The following is a 16,311-nucleotide window of genomic DNA, read 5'->3' as shown; positions in this document are numbered from 1 at the left end:
GCCTTTTCCTCACGATCTTCTCCAGCACCTTGCATGGTATACAAGTTAAGGAAACTGGCCTGTAATTCAGTGCCTCTTGCCTGTCACCCTTTTTGTATATTGGGACCACGTTAGCTGTCTTCCAACTTTCTGGTAAGTCTCCTGTTTCCTGTGACCTGTTATACACCATAGAGAGTGGCACACTTAGTGCTTCTGCACCTTCCTTTAGTATCCATGGTGAGATTCTATCAGGCCCAACAGCCTTTGTCACATCTAGCTCCAGCAGACACCTTTTGACCTCATCACTGGTGAGGTCAAATTCCTCCAAGGTTGCTTGGTTTGCCGCCTCCTCATTTAGTGCAGGGGCTTCACCTTGTTCTATTGTGAAGACCTCCTGGAATCTCTTGTTGAGTTCTTCACACACCTCCTTGTCATTCTCTGTGTATCTGTTCTCCCCTTTCCGCAGCTTCATCACTTGTTCCTTCACTGCTGTTTTCCTCCTGATTTGGCTGTGGAGCAGCTTTGGTTGGGTCTTGGCTTTACTCGCGATGTCATTTTCAAACTGTCTCTCTGCTTCCCTCCTCACTCTGATGTACTCATTTCTGGCCCTCTGGTATCTCTCCCTGCTCTCTGGTGTTCTGTTATTTCTGTAGTTTCTCCATGTTCTTTTACTCACTTGTTTCGCTACCTTACATTCCTGGTTGAACCATGGGTTTTTCTGTTGTTTTTCGTTTTTCTCCTTTTGGACGGGGATAAACCTGTCTGCAGCTTCCTGGCACTTTTAGGTGACAATATCCATCATGACCTGCACATTCTTGTCTCTAAGTTCTGTTTCCCATGGTATTCTCCTGAGGAAGTTCCTCATCTCGTCATATTTTCCTCTTCGGTAATTCAGTCTTTTCCCCTCCACTCCCATCCTTGGATAGGTTATCCCTACCTCCACCAAGTACTCAAAGGTCAGTACACTGTGGTCACTCATTCCTATGGGGGCTTCAACTTTGACTTCCCTTATTTCTGACTCATTCAGGGTGAATATCAAGTCGAGTCTAGCTGGTTCATCATTGCCTCTCACTCTTGTGGGTTCCTTGACATGCTGGCTCAGAAAATTCCTTGTTGCCACTTCCAAGAGTTTAGCTCGCCACGTTTCTGCACCACCATATGGGTCCCCATTCTCCCAGTCTATCTTTCCATGGTTGAAATCACCCATGATTAAGAGTCTTGAGCCATTCCTGCAGGCAACTGAAGCTGCTCTCTCTATTATATTAATGGTTGCCATGTTGTTCCTATCAAACTCCTGTCTAGGTCTTCTGTCATTTAGGGGAGGGTTGTAAATGACTGTCACTATTATCTTAGGTCCACCCATTGTTATAGTTCCTGTTATGTAATCTCTGAATCCGTCACAGCCCGGAATTTCCATCTCATGTGTGTGTGTGTGCGTGAGTGTGTGTGTGTGTGTGTGTGTGTGTGTGTGTGTGTGTGTGTGTGTGTGTGTGTGTGTGTGTGTGTGTGTGTGTGTGTGTGTGTGTGTGTGTGTGCGTGCGTGCTAGGGCGTGTCCCAGCTCCAGAAGGAAGACTGCTGTAGCTGAGACCTTCAAGGGACATAACAAAGTTCGTGAGACCAGTGAGCAGCGGCCAATATATTAAACAAAAATTAGCTGCGTAAATAAACAAAAATAATGGAAGGACCCTGACGGCTAAGTGGATAGCGTTCGGTATTCGTAATCCTGAAGTTCAGGGTTCGATCGACGGCTGAGGCGGAAACAAATGGGCAGAGTTTCTTTCACCCTTAATGCCCCTGTTCACCAAGCAGTAAATAGGTACCTGGGAGTTAGACAGCTGCTACGGAGCTGCTTCCTGGGGGTGGAGGCCTGGTCGAGGACCGGGCCGCGGGGACACTAAAGCCCCGAAATCATCACAAGAAGGTAATTTAAATAGTTTGAAATAAGCAATATGAACTAAAGTTTAATTTCTATAAAAGATGACTCAAAAGGGAAAGATTTTAACCGATTTTCCAAGAAAATATCGATAAAAAAAATGAGTTTCAGATAAGAATTGTCAGGAACAGGAAAAGTTTGTGATAGGTAGAGACACAAGAGTTTATGGAGACAGTGGCCGTGTTTCCGATAGTTCTGAGAGCCTAATTACTGACAGCCCAATTGGTGGAGAGGGGGGGGGGAGCTGCAAGGAGGGGGGATGGGGGGGCAGGGGGAAGGAAATCATCAGGAGAAAGATACATAGAACAGACACACTCTCACATGTTGTGAGTCATAATATGATTCATGAGTCTCTGATGAGCCCAGAGTCCAACTCTATTGGGCTGTTGTACCAGGTTCAGACTGTGACTGTGAAGGACTGTTGTACCAGGTTCCAGACTGTGACTGTGAAGGACTGTTGTACCAGGTCCAGACTGTGACTGTGAAGGACTGTTGTACCAGGTCCAGACTGTGACTGTGAAGGACTGTTGTACCAGGTCCAGACTGTGACTGTGAAGGACTGTTGTACCAGGTTCAGACTGTGACTGTGAAGGACTGTTGTACCAGGTCCAGACTGTGACTGTGAAGGACTGTTGTACCAGGTCCAGACTGTGACTGTGAAGGACTGTTGTACCAGGTCCAGACTGTGACTGTGAAGGACTGTTGTACCAGGTCCAGACTGTGAAGGACTGTTGTACCAGGTCCAGACTGTGAAGGACTGTTGTACCAGGTCCAGACTGTGAAGGACTGTTGTACCAGGTCCAGACTGTGAAGGACTGTTGTACCAGGTCCAGACTGTGAAGGACTGTTGTACCAGGTCCAGACTGTGAAGGACTGTTGTACCAGGTCCAGACTGTGAAGGACTGTTGTACCAGGTCCAGACTGTGAAGGACTGTTGTACCAGGTCCAGACTGTGAAGGACTGTTGTACCAGGTCCAGACTGTGAAGGACTGTTGTACCAGGTCCAGACTGTGAAGGACTGTTGTACCAGGTCCAGACTGGTGAAGGACTGTTGTACCAGGTCCAGACTGTGACTGTGAAGGACTGTTGTACCAGGTCCAGACTGTGACTGTGAAGGACTGTTGTACCAGGTCCAGACTGTGACTGTGAGGCTGTTGTACCAGGTCCAGACTGTGACTGTGAAGGGACTGTTGTACCAGGTCCAGACTGTGACTGTGAAGGACTGTTGTACCAGGTCCAGACTGTGACTGTGAAGGGACTGTTGTACCAGGTCCAGACTGTGACTGTGAAGGCCTGTTGTACCTAGGTCCAGACTGTGACTGTGAAGGACTTGTACCAGGTCCAGACTGTGACGGTGAAGAACTGTTGTACCAGGTCCAGACTGTGACTGTGAAGGACTGTTGTACCAGGTCCAGACTGTGACTGTGAAGGACTTGTACCAGGTCCAGACTGTGACTGTGAAGGACTGTTGTACCAGGTCCAGACGGTAACTGTGAAGGACTTGTACCAGGTCCAGACTGTGACTGTGAAGGACTGTTGTACCAGGTCCAGACTGTGACTGTGAAGGGCTGTTGTACTAGGTCCAGACTGTGACTGTGAAGGGCTGTTGTACCAGGTCCAGACTGTGACTGTGAAGGACTGTTGTACCAGGTCCAGCCTGTGACTGTGAAGGACTGCTGTACTAGGTCCAGACTGTGACTGTGAAGGACTGTTGTACCAGGTCCAGACTGTGACTGTGAAGGACTGCTGTACTAGGTCCAGACTGTGACTGTCACGCCGAGGACGCCAGGGGAGGCCATCACGCCGAGAGGACGCCAGGGGAGGCCATCACGCCGAGAGGACGCCAGGGGAAGCCATCACGCCGAGGACGCCAGGGAAGGCCATCACGCCGAGAGGACGCCAGGGGAAGCCATCACGCCGAGAGGACGCCAGGGGAGGCCATCACGCCGAGGACGCCAGGGAAAGCCATCACAGCGCCCACTCGCGCCACCAAGAGGTTACGACATGATGGTCCTGCCTGAGGACCCGTTGTCGCCACCACCTGAGCGCAAGAAGGGCTTCCAACCCAGTCTGGTGGAGGAGTGACTCATATATTCTGGAGACCCAAGCTGTCTCCTCCCCCATTGGTCAATCCGTTCTCGCACTTGCTTATAGTCAATATCTTCCTTATGAATAAGTGCATATGTGACATACTAATTTATTGTGAATATCTGAGTTTACCTTGAAAACCTGAATAGAAAACACCGCCCTAACCTAACCTTCTTAGTATGTTAAGATATTACAATTAGTACTGAACCTATACCTATATTGATATTACAGTTTTATAAAAATAATAAAATAAAACTAAAATATTTAAATAAATTGTAAAGTAACTCAGGATATTGTCAAATTTTGTATAAAATCTCTATTGTTTAATAAAATTGAGAGAAAAAGTTAGCGCCTTGTAAAAGAATAAGGCGTTGGATATGTCACATATGTACTTATTTAAAAGCTAAATAGTGACTATAAGGAATAAGTCATATATGTACTGTCTTGTGCGAGAGCAGGTTGCAACGCTACAACCCCCTATTCGCTCCTAGAGGATTGAGCTTCAGCTCATGGACCCCCTCCTGGCCTTTTCCACTCAGCTTATGGCATGGTTCCTGACCTACATATGTACTCTCTAATTCCGGGATGGATTTAGATTCTTTCTCCTTTGACGCTAATAGGATTTTCCTGCTTTTATTGTATCATTCGTCACTTCTTTAACCTGTGAACACTGACAATGCGGGATTGAGTCGCATGATTCATCTTAGAATAGATAAATAAATGTCTCATCCTCGGCCTCACTATGACATTCGGAGTCCCCACTGTTGGGTACTCTCTCTCATCCATTTGAGAGCTGTTCTACTGTCTTAAACTCAGTTCTGAAGTTGGTGTGGTAGTCTTCAATGCGAAAGATCTTCCTTCATCTACTGATATACTGATGGACCCCAGCACCAGCCATGGACCCCAGCACCAACCATGGACCCCAGCACCAACCATGGACCCCAGCACCAACCATAGACCCCAGCACCAGCCATGGACCCCAGCACCAGTCATGGACCCCAGCACCAACCATGGACCCCAGCACCAGCCATGGACCCCAGCACCAGTCATGGACCCCAGCACCAACCATGGACCCCAGCACCAACCATGGACCCCAGCACCAACCATGGACCCCAGCACCAACCATAGACCCCAGCACCAGCCATGGACCCCAGCACCAGTCATGGACCCCAGCACCAACCATGGACCCCAGCACCAACCATAGACCCCAGCACAAGCCATGGACCCCAGCACCAACGATGGACTCCAGCACCTGCCATGGACCCCAGCATCAACAATGGACCCCAGCATTAACCATGTATCCCAGCACCAACCATAGACCCCAGCACCAACAATGGACCCCAGCACCAACAATGGACCCCAGCACCAACCATGGACCCCAGCACCAACCATGGACCCCAGCACCAACCATGTACCCCAGCACCAACCATGGACCCCAGCACCAACTATGACCCCAGCACCAACAATGGACCCCAGCACTAATTATGGACCCCAGCACCAACCATGACCCCAGCACCAACTATGGACCCCACCATCAGCCATGGACCCCAGCACCAACCATGGACCCCAGCACCACCCATGGACCCCAACACAAACCATGGACCCCAGCACTAACCATGGACCCCAGCACCAACCATGACCCCAGCACCAGCCATGGACCTTAGCACCAACAGTGGACCCCAGGACCAACCATGGACCCCAGCACCAACCATGGACCCCAGCACCAACCATGGTACCCCAGCACCACCCATGGACCCCAACACCAAATATGGACTCCATCACCAACCATGGACCCCAGCACCAACTATGACCCCAGCACCAGCCATGGACCCAGCACCAACCATGGACCTCAGTACCAACCCTGGACCCCAGCACCAACCATTGACCCCAGCACGAATCCTGGACCCCAGCACCAACCATAGACCCCAGCACAAGCCATGGACCCCAGCACCAACCATGGACCCCAGCACCAACAATGGACGCCAGCACCAACCATGGACCCCAGCACCAACCATGAACCCCAGTACCAACCATGTACCCCAGCACCAACCACGGACCCCCACCACCAACAATGGACCCCAGCACCAGCCATGGATCCCAGCACCAACCCTGGACCCCAGCACCAACCATGGACCCCAGCACCAACCATGGACCCCAGCACCAACCATAGACCCCAGCATCAACCATGGACCCCAGCCATTGACCCCAGCACCAACCATGGACCCCAGCACCAACCATGGACCCCAGCACCAACCTTGGACTCCAACACCAACCATGGACCCCAGCACCAACCATGGACCCGAGCACCAACCATAGACCCCAGCACCAACCATGGACCCCAGCACCAACCATGGACCCCAACACCAACCATAGACCCTAGCACCAACCATAGACCCCAGCACCAACCATGGACCCCAGCACCAACCATGGACCCCAGCACCAACCATGGACCCCAGTACCAACCATGTACCCCAGTACCAACCATGGACCCCAGTACCAACCATGGACCCCAGTACCATCCAAGGACCCCAGCACCAACCATAGACCCCAGCCATGGAACCCAGCACCACCCATGGACCCCAACCATGGACCCCAGCACCACCCAACCAAGGACCCCAACACCAGCTATCGGACCCCAGTACCAACCATGGACCCCAGCACCAACCATAGACCCCAGCCATGGAACCCAGCACCATCCATGGACCCCAACCATGTACCCCAGCACCAACCATGGACCCCAGCAACAACCAAGGACCCCAACACCAGCCATGGACCCCAGCACCAACCATGGACCCTAGCACCAACCATAGACCCCAGCCATGGACCCCAGCACCAACCCAGACATTAATGACTCACATTCACACAAAACCATCGCCTGCTGGGACCGAACCATGACCCCCAGCACTCCCCCCCTCCCCTCCCCCCTCACTACCCCCCCCCCACTACCCCCCCCCCCCCCCCTCCACAACAACCATCTCAACCACAACAAGTACCCTGGTGGTTGAGCTGGTTGCCCGGCCCAGAGAGACGCTACATGGAGCACACACAGCCCTCTGTAACACCGTCATGTCATCATGTCATGACACTGTCATGTCGTCATGTCATGACACTGGCATGTCATCATGTCATGACACTGGCATGTCATCATGTCATGACACTGGCATGTCATCATGTCATGACACTGGCATGTCATCATGTCATGACACTGGCATGTCATCATGTCATGACACTGGCATGTCATCATGTCATGACACTGGCATGTCATCATGTCATGACACTGGCATGTCATCATGTCATGACACTGGCATGTCATCATGTCATGACACTGGCATGTCATCATGTCATGACACTGGCATGTCATGCTCCCTAGCAAGGCTCGTAGAGTAGATCTTCCTTTTATATATCAGTGAGCTTCTTGGCCCCAACTCTATAAGTTTAAAAAATGTCTCGGGTTGAGTCTAAGTCATTTCCAGCACTTTACTGTGGTGAACTTAGCTGCATGGTACAGCATATTGGTACATGGTACAGCATTTTGGTACATGGTACAGCATATTGGTACATGGTACAGCATTTTGGTACATGGTACAGCATATTGGTACATGGTACAGCATATTGGTACATGGTACAGCATATTGGTACATGGTACAGCATTTTGGTACATGGTACAGCATATTGGTACATGGTACAGCATATTGGTACATGGTACAGCATTTTGGTACATGGTACAGCATATTGGTACATGGTACAGCATATTGGTACATGGTACAGCATTTTGGTACATGGTACAGCATTTTGGTACATGGTACAGCATATTGGTACATGGTCCAGCATATTGGTACATGGTCCAGCATATTGGTACATGGTCCAGCATATATGGTACATGGTACAGCATATTGGTACATGGTACAGCATATATCTACATGGTACAGCATATTGGTACATGGTACAGCATATATCTACATGGTACAGCATATTGGTACATGGTACAGCATATAGCTACATGGTACAGCATATATCTACATGGTACAGCATATTGGTACATGGTACAGCATATTGGTACATGGTACAGCATATTGGTACATGGTACAGCATTTTGGTACATGGTACAGCATATTGGTACATGGTACAGCATATTGGTACATGGTACAGCATTTTGGTACATGGTACAGCATTTTGGTACATGGTACAGCATATTGGTACATGGTCCAGCATATTGGTACATGGTCCAGCATATTGGTACATGGTCCAGCATATTGGTACATGGTCCAGCATATTGGTACGTGGTACAGCGTATTGGAACATGGTACAGCATATATCTACATGGTCCAGCATATTGGTACATGGTACAGCATATATCTACATGGTACAGCATATTGGTACATGGTACAGCATATATCTACATGGTACAGCATATTGGTACATGGTACAGCATATAGCTACATGGTACAGCATATATCTACATGGTACAGCATATTGGTACATGGTACAGCATATAGCTACATGGTACAGCATATATCTACATGGTACAGCATATTGGTACATGGTACAGCATATATCTACATGGTACAGCATATTGGTACATGGTACAGCATATAGCTACATGGTACAGCATATTGGTACATGGTACAGCATATAGCTACATGGTACAGCATATTATATACGCAAATATCTATATAAATCCCACAAGGATCTGAATGTCCCAGTAGCTGAATCTCAAAAACCAACAATCTTTCTCACGCACAGGGAGACATGATCACAACCTACAAAATCCTCAGAGGAATCGACCGGGTAAACAAGGGTAAACTATTCAGCACTGATGGGACACGCACAAGGGGACACAGGTGGAAACTGAGTGCCCAAATGAGCCACAGAGATATTAGAAAGAACTTTTTTAGTGTCAGAGTGGTTGACAAATGGAATGCATTAGGCAGTGATGTATATATATGATGTATATGAAAATAACAATAAAACAATACATTATAACAGGACAGAATACAATCCAATACACGATGTATATAACAACATTTCAATATACATATGCATACATATCAATACAGCAACATGATATAAGTGATAACAGAGAAACATTATCAATAAAGGTTGACCTTCAGCAATAATCCAAATAAATAAATTAATTAATAAAATAAAGATACTATGAACATTTGCTTTATTTTTAAATCAAAGAAAGCAAAAATAGATCTCTCACCCTGTCCATGGAGGACAGAAGAAAATGTATATATGCTGGGTAGCATTGTAAATGCCCGGCCACGTCTGTGGTAGATAATAATAATAAATAAATTATATTCTCTTTTCCCCTTTCTTGAGGGTCAAGAGGGGGTCTGGAGTGCTGGGGTCTGGGGGGTGGGGGGCTAGGGGTCTTTGAGCCTTGGCGACGGCCGAAAAATCATAATTTTCCACGCCTCATAAAAGCCTTAAACCTTGTGTTAATTGGTGGACCTCCCCAACCCCTTCTGGCGCCCCCCCCCTCTCCCCCCTCTTCTTCCCCACTACCACTCTCTCTCTTCCCCCTCCTCCTCCCCCATCCTCCTCCAACCGTCTGTTAACCCATTCTTCCTCCTCAAAGCCCCATCACGCTGAACGCGTCCCTTTGAGAGGCATTAAAGTTCTCAGAATCATTCAAATTCCATAATATATACATATATATATATATGAATGAAAACTCACACCCCAGAAGTGACTCGAACCCATACTCCCAGAAGCAACGCAACTGGTAACTACAGGGCGCCTTAATCCGCTTGACCATCACGGCCGTCAAAAGGAAGTGATAGCCGAGGCTATTTGAGCCACTTCCCCGACGGCAACTCGGATGGTAATCTTGGGCATAGCATTTCACCAAATCACCTCATTCTTTGGGGCACACGTGAGGAACACAAATGCGAACAAGCCTGAATGGTCCCCAGTTCGGCTTGTTCGCATTTGTGTTCCTCACGTGTGCCCCAAAGAATGAGGTGATTTGGTGAAATGCTATGCCCAAGATTACCATCCGAGTTGCCGTCGGGGAAGTGGCTCAAATAGCCTCGGCTATCACTTCCTTTTGACGGCCGTGATGGTCAAGCGGATTAAGGCGCCCTGTAGTTACCAGTTGCGTTGCTTCTGGGAGTATGGGTTCGAGTCACTTCTGGGGTGTGAGTTTTCATTCGCATATAGTCCTGGGGACCATTCAGGCTTGTTCGCATATATATATATATATATATATATATATATATATATATATATAAGTTTGTGAGGGTACCACCTCTGGTGCCAATGTGGGGACCCATAGCCTCGGAGAAGAAAATAAAAAGTATTCAGAGGAGACCTTGTGGTTTCTCACTGAACACTAATATTATCTTCTCCTACCACCCCCATTCTTTTGTATGTACACATATATATTTACTTTATTTGAACTTTGTTACAAAAAAGGAGTTACATATGGGTTACAAAGATGGTTATCATAGGTTGTCGAGTTCCTCCAGCTCCTCAGATGGCGGGCAGGAACCCTGGATGCAGTGCGCATTTCCCCTCTGTATCGCCACACTGAGGCGCTGGAAAAGAAAGCTTGCCGCTCTTGGGTCCCTTGTTGTTTCAATGTATATATATATATATATATATATATATATATATATATATATATATATATATATATATATATATATATATATATATATTTATATATGTCTTCATCGAATATGACAGCATATTCTGTATTTACTATCTTCTGATTTAGGGCTTCTATCGCTCTAACTATTTTCCTAGCATCAGGGCTTAGCTATCTTGAGGTTATCTTGAGATGATTTCGGGGCTTTAGTGTCCCCGCGGCCCGGTCCTCGACCAGGCCTCCACCCCCAGGAAGCAGCCCGTGACAGCTGACTAACACCCAGGTACCTATTTACTGCTGAAAGAGTTCTCCAAAACTCATTTTCGTTATATGAAGGTGAAGAAAATAGTGATTTACTATAGAATGTATTACACATATTTATGCAACTTGCAGAACGTTACGAACCTCCATGGTTCATTCTCAAGTGAAAAAATTACAGAATTCTTCAAATTATACCAGTAATTTATACCAGTTTATTTATCCAGGTATAAATTAACGAATTCTGTAATTTCTTTTCACTTGAGAATTAACCATGTAGAATATAGTTGTGCATTAATTGGCTGTTGATTGCTGGTGTTGACTTCTTGATGTGTAGTGCCTCGCAGATGTCGAGCCGCCTGCTATTGCTGTATCTATCGATGATTTCTGTGTTTTTTGTTAAGACTTCTCTGGTGATGGTCTGGTTGTGGGAAGAGAGTCTTTTCTCTTAGAGAGAGAGAGAGATAATTATTAAACTTACTTTTTTCGGTCATATTCAACAACATATGTTTACAAGAACGACTGTATACTAATACATATACTTGCTTGATGAGGTTCTGGGAGTTCTTCTACTGCCCAAGCCCGGCCCGAGGCCAGCCTTGACTTGTGAGAGTTTGGTCCACCAGGCTGTTGCTTGGAGCGGCCCGCAGGCCCATATACCCACCACAGCCCGGCCCGAGGCCAGGCTCGACTTGTGAGAGTTTGGTCCACTAGGCTGTTGCTTGGAGCTGCCCGCAGGCCCACATATACCTGGTTGATGGGGTTCTGGGAGTTCTTCTACTGCCCAAGCCCGGCCCGAGGCCAGGCTTGACTTGTGAGAGTTTGGTCCACTAGGCTGTTGCTTGGAGCGGCCCGCAGGCCCACATATACCTGCTTGATGGGGTTCTGGGAGTTCTTCTACTGCCCAAGCCCGGCCCGAGGCCAGGCTTGACTTGTGAGAGTTTGGTCCACCAGGCTGTTGCTTGGAGCGGCCCGCAGGCCCACATACCCACCACAGCCCGGCCCGAGGCCAGGCTTGACTTGTGAGAGTTTGGTCCACCAGGCTGTTGCTTGGAGCGGCCCGCAGGCCCACATACCCACCACAGCCCGGCCCGAGGCCAGGCTTGACTTGTGAGAGTTTGGTCCACCAGGCTGTTGCTTGGAGCGGCCCGCAGGCCCACATATACCTGCTTGATGAGGTTCTGGGAGTTCTTCTACTGCCCAAGCCCGGCCCGAGGCCAGGCTTGACTTGTGAGAGTTTGGTCCACCAGGCTGTTGCTTGGAGCGGCCCGCAGGCCCACATATACCTGCTTGATGGGGTTCTGGGAGTTCTTCTACTGCCCAAGCCCGGCCCGAGGCCAGGCTTGACTTGTGAGAGTTTGGTCCACCAGGCTGTTGCTTGGAGCGGCCCGCAGGCCCACATACCCACCACAGCCCGGTTGGTCCGGCACTCCTTCAAGAACTATTTAAAACCCATCACATATAACACATATATATGTACACTGGAAGCAAAAAGCGTATATAATATATATAATATAATGACCAAACAGCGTCTATAATTGAGGGTGTATTAGGGCTAATGTTAAGCCGGCCAGGGTCCGTAATTTCGGATCACTACTCCGTAAAATATATAATTGTTTCGCCAAATTGAAAACGTAAGAAATGAAGCGGACTTCCTAATTAATAACGGGTGACGAACAGATCATATTACTGTGATTAATTTGTAATATGTCATATTTTTCACTGATTGGCTAATCACGTAATAAATTCACCTCTTTATGTAAAAGATTAGCTTATTACAATCATTTCAACTAATGGAACCATCTCTCACGTGAGGGAATAAACTGTATTAAACTTAACAAACTATTAACAATTTTATATAATATTACTAACAATTCCAATCATTAACACGTAACTAAAAAATCAACATTAATTTAGAGAAATTTTCTGCAAGTGTCCACAATGGGTCCATTGTGGTGCCCAACCGTAGGGTCTTCCAGTGTGGTCATTGTGGTGCCCAACCGTAGGGTCTTCCAGTGTGGTCATTGTGGTGCCCAACCGTAGGGTCTTCCAGTGTGGTCATTGTGGTGCCCAACCGTAGGGTCTTCCAGTGTGGTCATTGTGGTGCCCAACCGTAGGGTCTTCCAGTGTGGTCATTGTGGTGCCCAACCGTAGGGTCTTCCAGCGTGGTCATTGTGGTGCCCAACCGTAGGGTCTTCCAGCGTGGTCATTGTGGTGCCCAACCGTAGGGTCTTCCAGCGTGGTCATTGTGGTGCCCAACCGTAGGGTCTTCCAGTGTGGTCATTCCCACCTCTTTTCCGGCCCATCTCGGACCTCAGCCACAAGGTTTCTGACACTTTTATGTCAACTCTAAAAAAATTTTCATTTTGGCTTTTTGACAAAAGCGTTTGATTATTGTATTGTTTGATGAGTGGGTGGTGGCAGGGGGTGTGTAGGTGGTGGCAGGGGGTGTGTAGGTGGTGGCAGGGGGTGTAGGTGGTGGCAGGGGGTGTGTAGGTGCAACCCGTTCTCACACAAGACAGTACATATATGACTAGTGCTTAAAGTCAATATGTGGAATGTGATTTAGTACATATGTGATATATTCCCAGTTAACTTTTTTACCAAGGCTCAAACTCTTCCTCACGTACCAATTTACGTCTCACAGTACTCGTCCATCAACGTAGATAGCTGAATAGTCGTGATTGGTTCAATTATAACGAAAATTGTAATTTTCAGGTCCCACATGGGTTGTGAAATTCACCTACTATTGTCCATGCTCTTATAATATTACAGATCAGCTACATCCTATTGAAGGCTCGTAGTTTTGTTTTGAGAAATATTAGTTGTTCTTAGTAAATTATAATAAGCACAATAAATTATTACATAGAATAAGTGCTTCACCAATCAATATTATATACCATAGTTTGTGCTTTAGAAATCTTTAAAGAATGTTTTGTAGGAACGCTAACAGAAAACGATGTTATGTTGGAATGTATATAGGGTAAACTACTGCAAACAGGATGGTATGGTGTGGATTATTGGAAACTATAGGATTAGTATAGGGTCCACTACCACCTGTTAGGTGGGTAAGGGGTCCAATAACACCCGCAGGATGAGTATGGGGGTCACATCCACCCACAGGAATGGTATGGGGATCACTTCCACCCACAGGAAGGGTATGGGATCCAATACCATCCACTGGATGTGTATTGCGTCCACTACCACCGACAGGATGGGTATGGGCTCACAACCACCCACAGGATAGGTATGGGGTCCAATACCACCCACAGGATGAGTATGGGGTCCACTATAACCCACAGGATGGGTATGGGGCTCCAACCACCCACAGAATAAGTATGGGGTACAATAACACCCACTGGATATGTATGGCATCCATTGCCCCCACAGGATGACTATAGGGTACAGTATCGCCCACAGGATTAGTATATAGGGTTCACTGCCGCCCACAGAGTCGGTATGGGGTCCACCGCCACCCACAGGGTCGGTATGGGGTCCACTACCGCCCACAGGGTCGCTATGAAGTCAACTACCGTCCACAGGGTCGGTAGGGGTCCACTACCGCCCACAGGGTCGGCAGGGGGTCCACTGCCACCCACTGGGTCGGTAGGGGGTCCACTGCCGCCCACAGGATCGATAGGGGGTCCACTGCCGCCCACAGGGTCGATATGGGGGGGGTCCACTACCGCCCACAGGATCGATAGGGGGTCCACTGCCGCCCACAGGGTCGGTAGGGGGTCCACTGCCGCCCACACGTTCGGTAGGGGTCCACTGCCGCCCACAGGGTCGGTAGGGGGTCCACTGCCGCCCACAGGATCGATAGGGGGTCCACTGCCGCCCACAGGGTCGATAGGGGGTCCCTTACCGCCCACAGGGTCTCTATGAAGTCAACTACCGCCCATAGTGTTTGTATAGTGTCCACTATCGCCCATAGTGTTATTATGGGGTCCACTACCCCTCATAGGGTCGGTATGGGGGTCCATTACTACCCACAGGGTGTGTCTGGGGTCTATTTTGGCAATACTGCTTTTCCAATCTCATTTGTTGTTCAATGTAAAATATTTGTTGCTCGACTTGCAACAATTTATATATATATATATATATATATAGTATAGTGCCTTTGCAATAATGTACCAATGTGTGTATTTTCATAACTCGTTTTAAATTGTTGAAAAATAAATAACTACATTGTGAATGCAAGTCAATGTTTACATGCTAAATCAGAGTTGCCAGATTCCGCTTAAAATAGCAAATTGTGCTTATTTTCAAAGCTTGAGAATTTAGCTTTAAAGTAGTTAAAAAACTACGAATTTCGCAATTTGCTATGTACTTTAGTGTACTATTTTAAAATAAGGTTGGTTTTTAAGCTGCAAGTCATATGAATCTCAAAAAAAGTATATTATTAACAATCTTATCTCCATAGTTCACTAGTTTCTGTAAATCAGATCTGGTAACTGTAGGCCAAGTACTGGAAGACTCAAGACACAATGTGTTGAAGCTATTCTCTTTGAAGAAGTCATCTCGACAGGATCTTCCAGCTCCAGCTATAAAACTTCACCAAACATGGATCTACCTAGTACATCAAATGGTAAGGAATTACTAAACTGTACAAAGTTTTATGCTAGAACATTTGTTACAGTCCCCTGTTCTATGTGTACTCCATCACATAGTGACGGAGTATGTGGGAATAATTTTGTTAACACTGTCCATTTGACATGGTGGTGGTGTATGGTGCTGGTGGTGTATGGTGCTGGTGGAGTATGATGCTGATGGTGTATGATGCTGATGGTGTATGATGCTGATGGTGTATGATGCTGATGGTGTATGATGCTGGTGTATGGTGCTGGTGGTGTATGATGCTGGTGGTGTATGATTCTGGTGGAGTATGATGCTGATGGTGTATGATGCTGATGGTGTATGATGCTGATGGTGTATGATGCTGGTGGTGTATGGTGCTGGTGGTGTATGATGCTGGTGGTGTATGGTGCTGGTGGTGTATGATGCTGGTGGTGTATGGTGCTGGTGGTGTATGGTGCTGGTGGTGTATGGTGTATGATGCTGGTGGTGTATTATGCTGATGGTGTATGATGCTGGTGATGTATGATGCTGATGGTGTATGATGCTGGTGGTGTATGATGCTGGTGGTGTATGATGCTGGTGGTGTATGGTGCTGTTGGTGTATGATGCTGGTGGTGTATGGTGCTGGTGGTGTTTGATGGTGGTGGTGAATCTGACACTGTCATATATATATATATATATATATATATATATATATATATATATATATATATATATATATATATATATATATATATATATATATGAGGGGTACCACCTCTGGTGCAAGTGTAGGGACCCATAGCCTCGGAGAAGAAAATAAAGAGTACTCAGAGAAGAAGAGAAGACCTTGTGGATCCTCACTGAACACTTTCATATTTTCTTCTCCTACCACCC

The sequence above is a fragment of the Procambarus clarkii genome, chromosome 12 (assembly GCF_040958095.1).
Source record: "Procambarus clarkii isolate CNS0578487 chromosome 12, FALCON_Pclarkii_2.0, whole genome shotgun sequence".
Lineage (NCBI taxonomy): Eukaryota > Metazoa > Arthropoda > Malacostraca > Decapoda > Cambaridae > Procambarus > Procambarus clarkii.
This window is presented reverse-complemented; position numbering follows the sequence as displayed.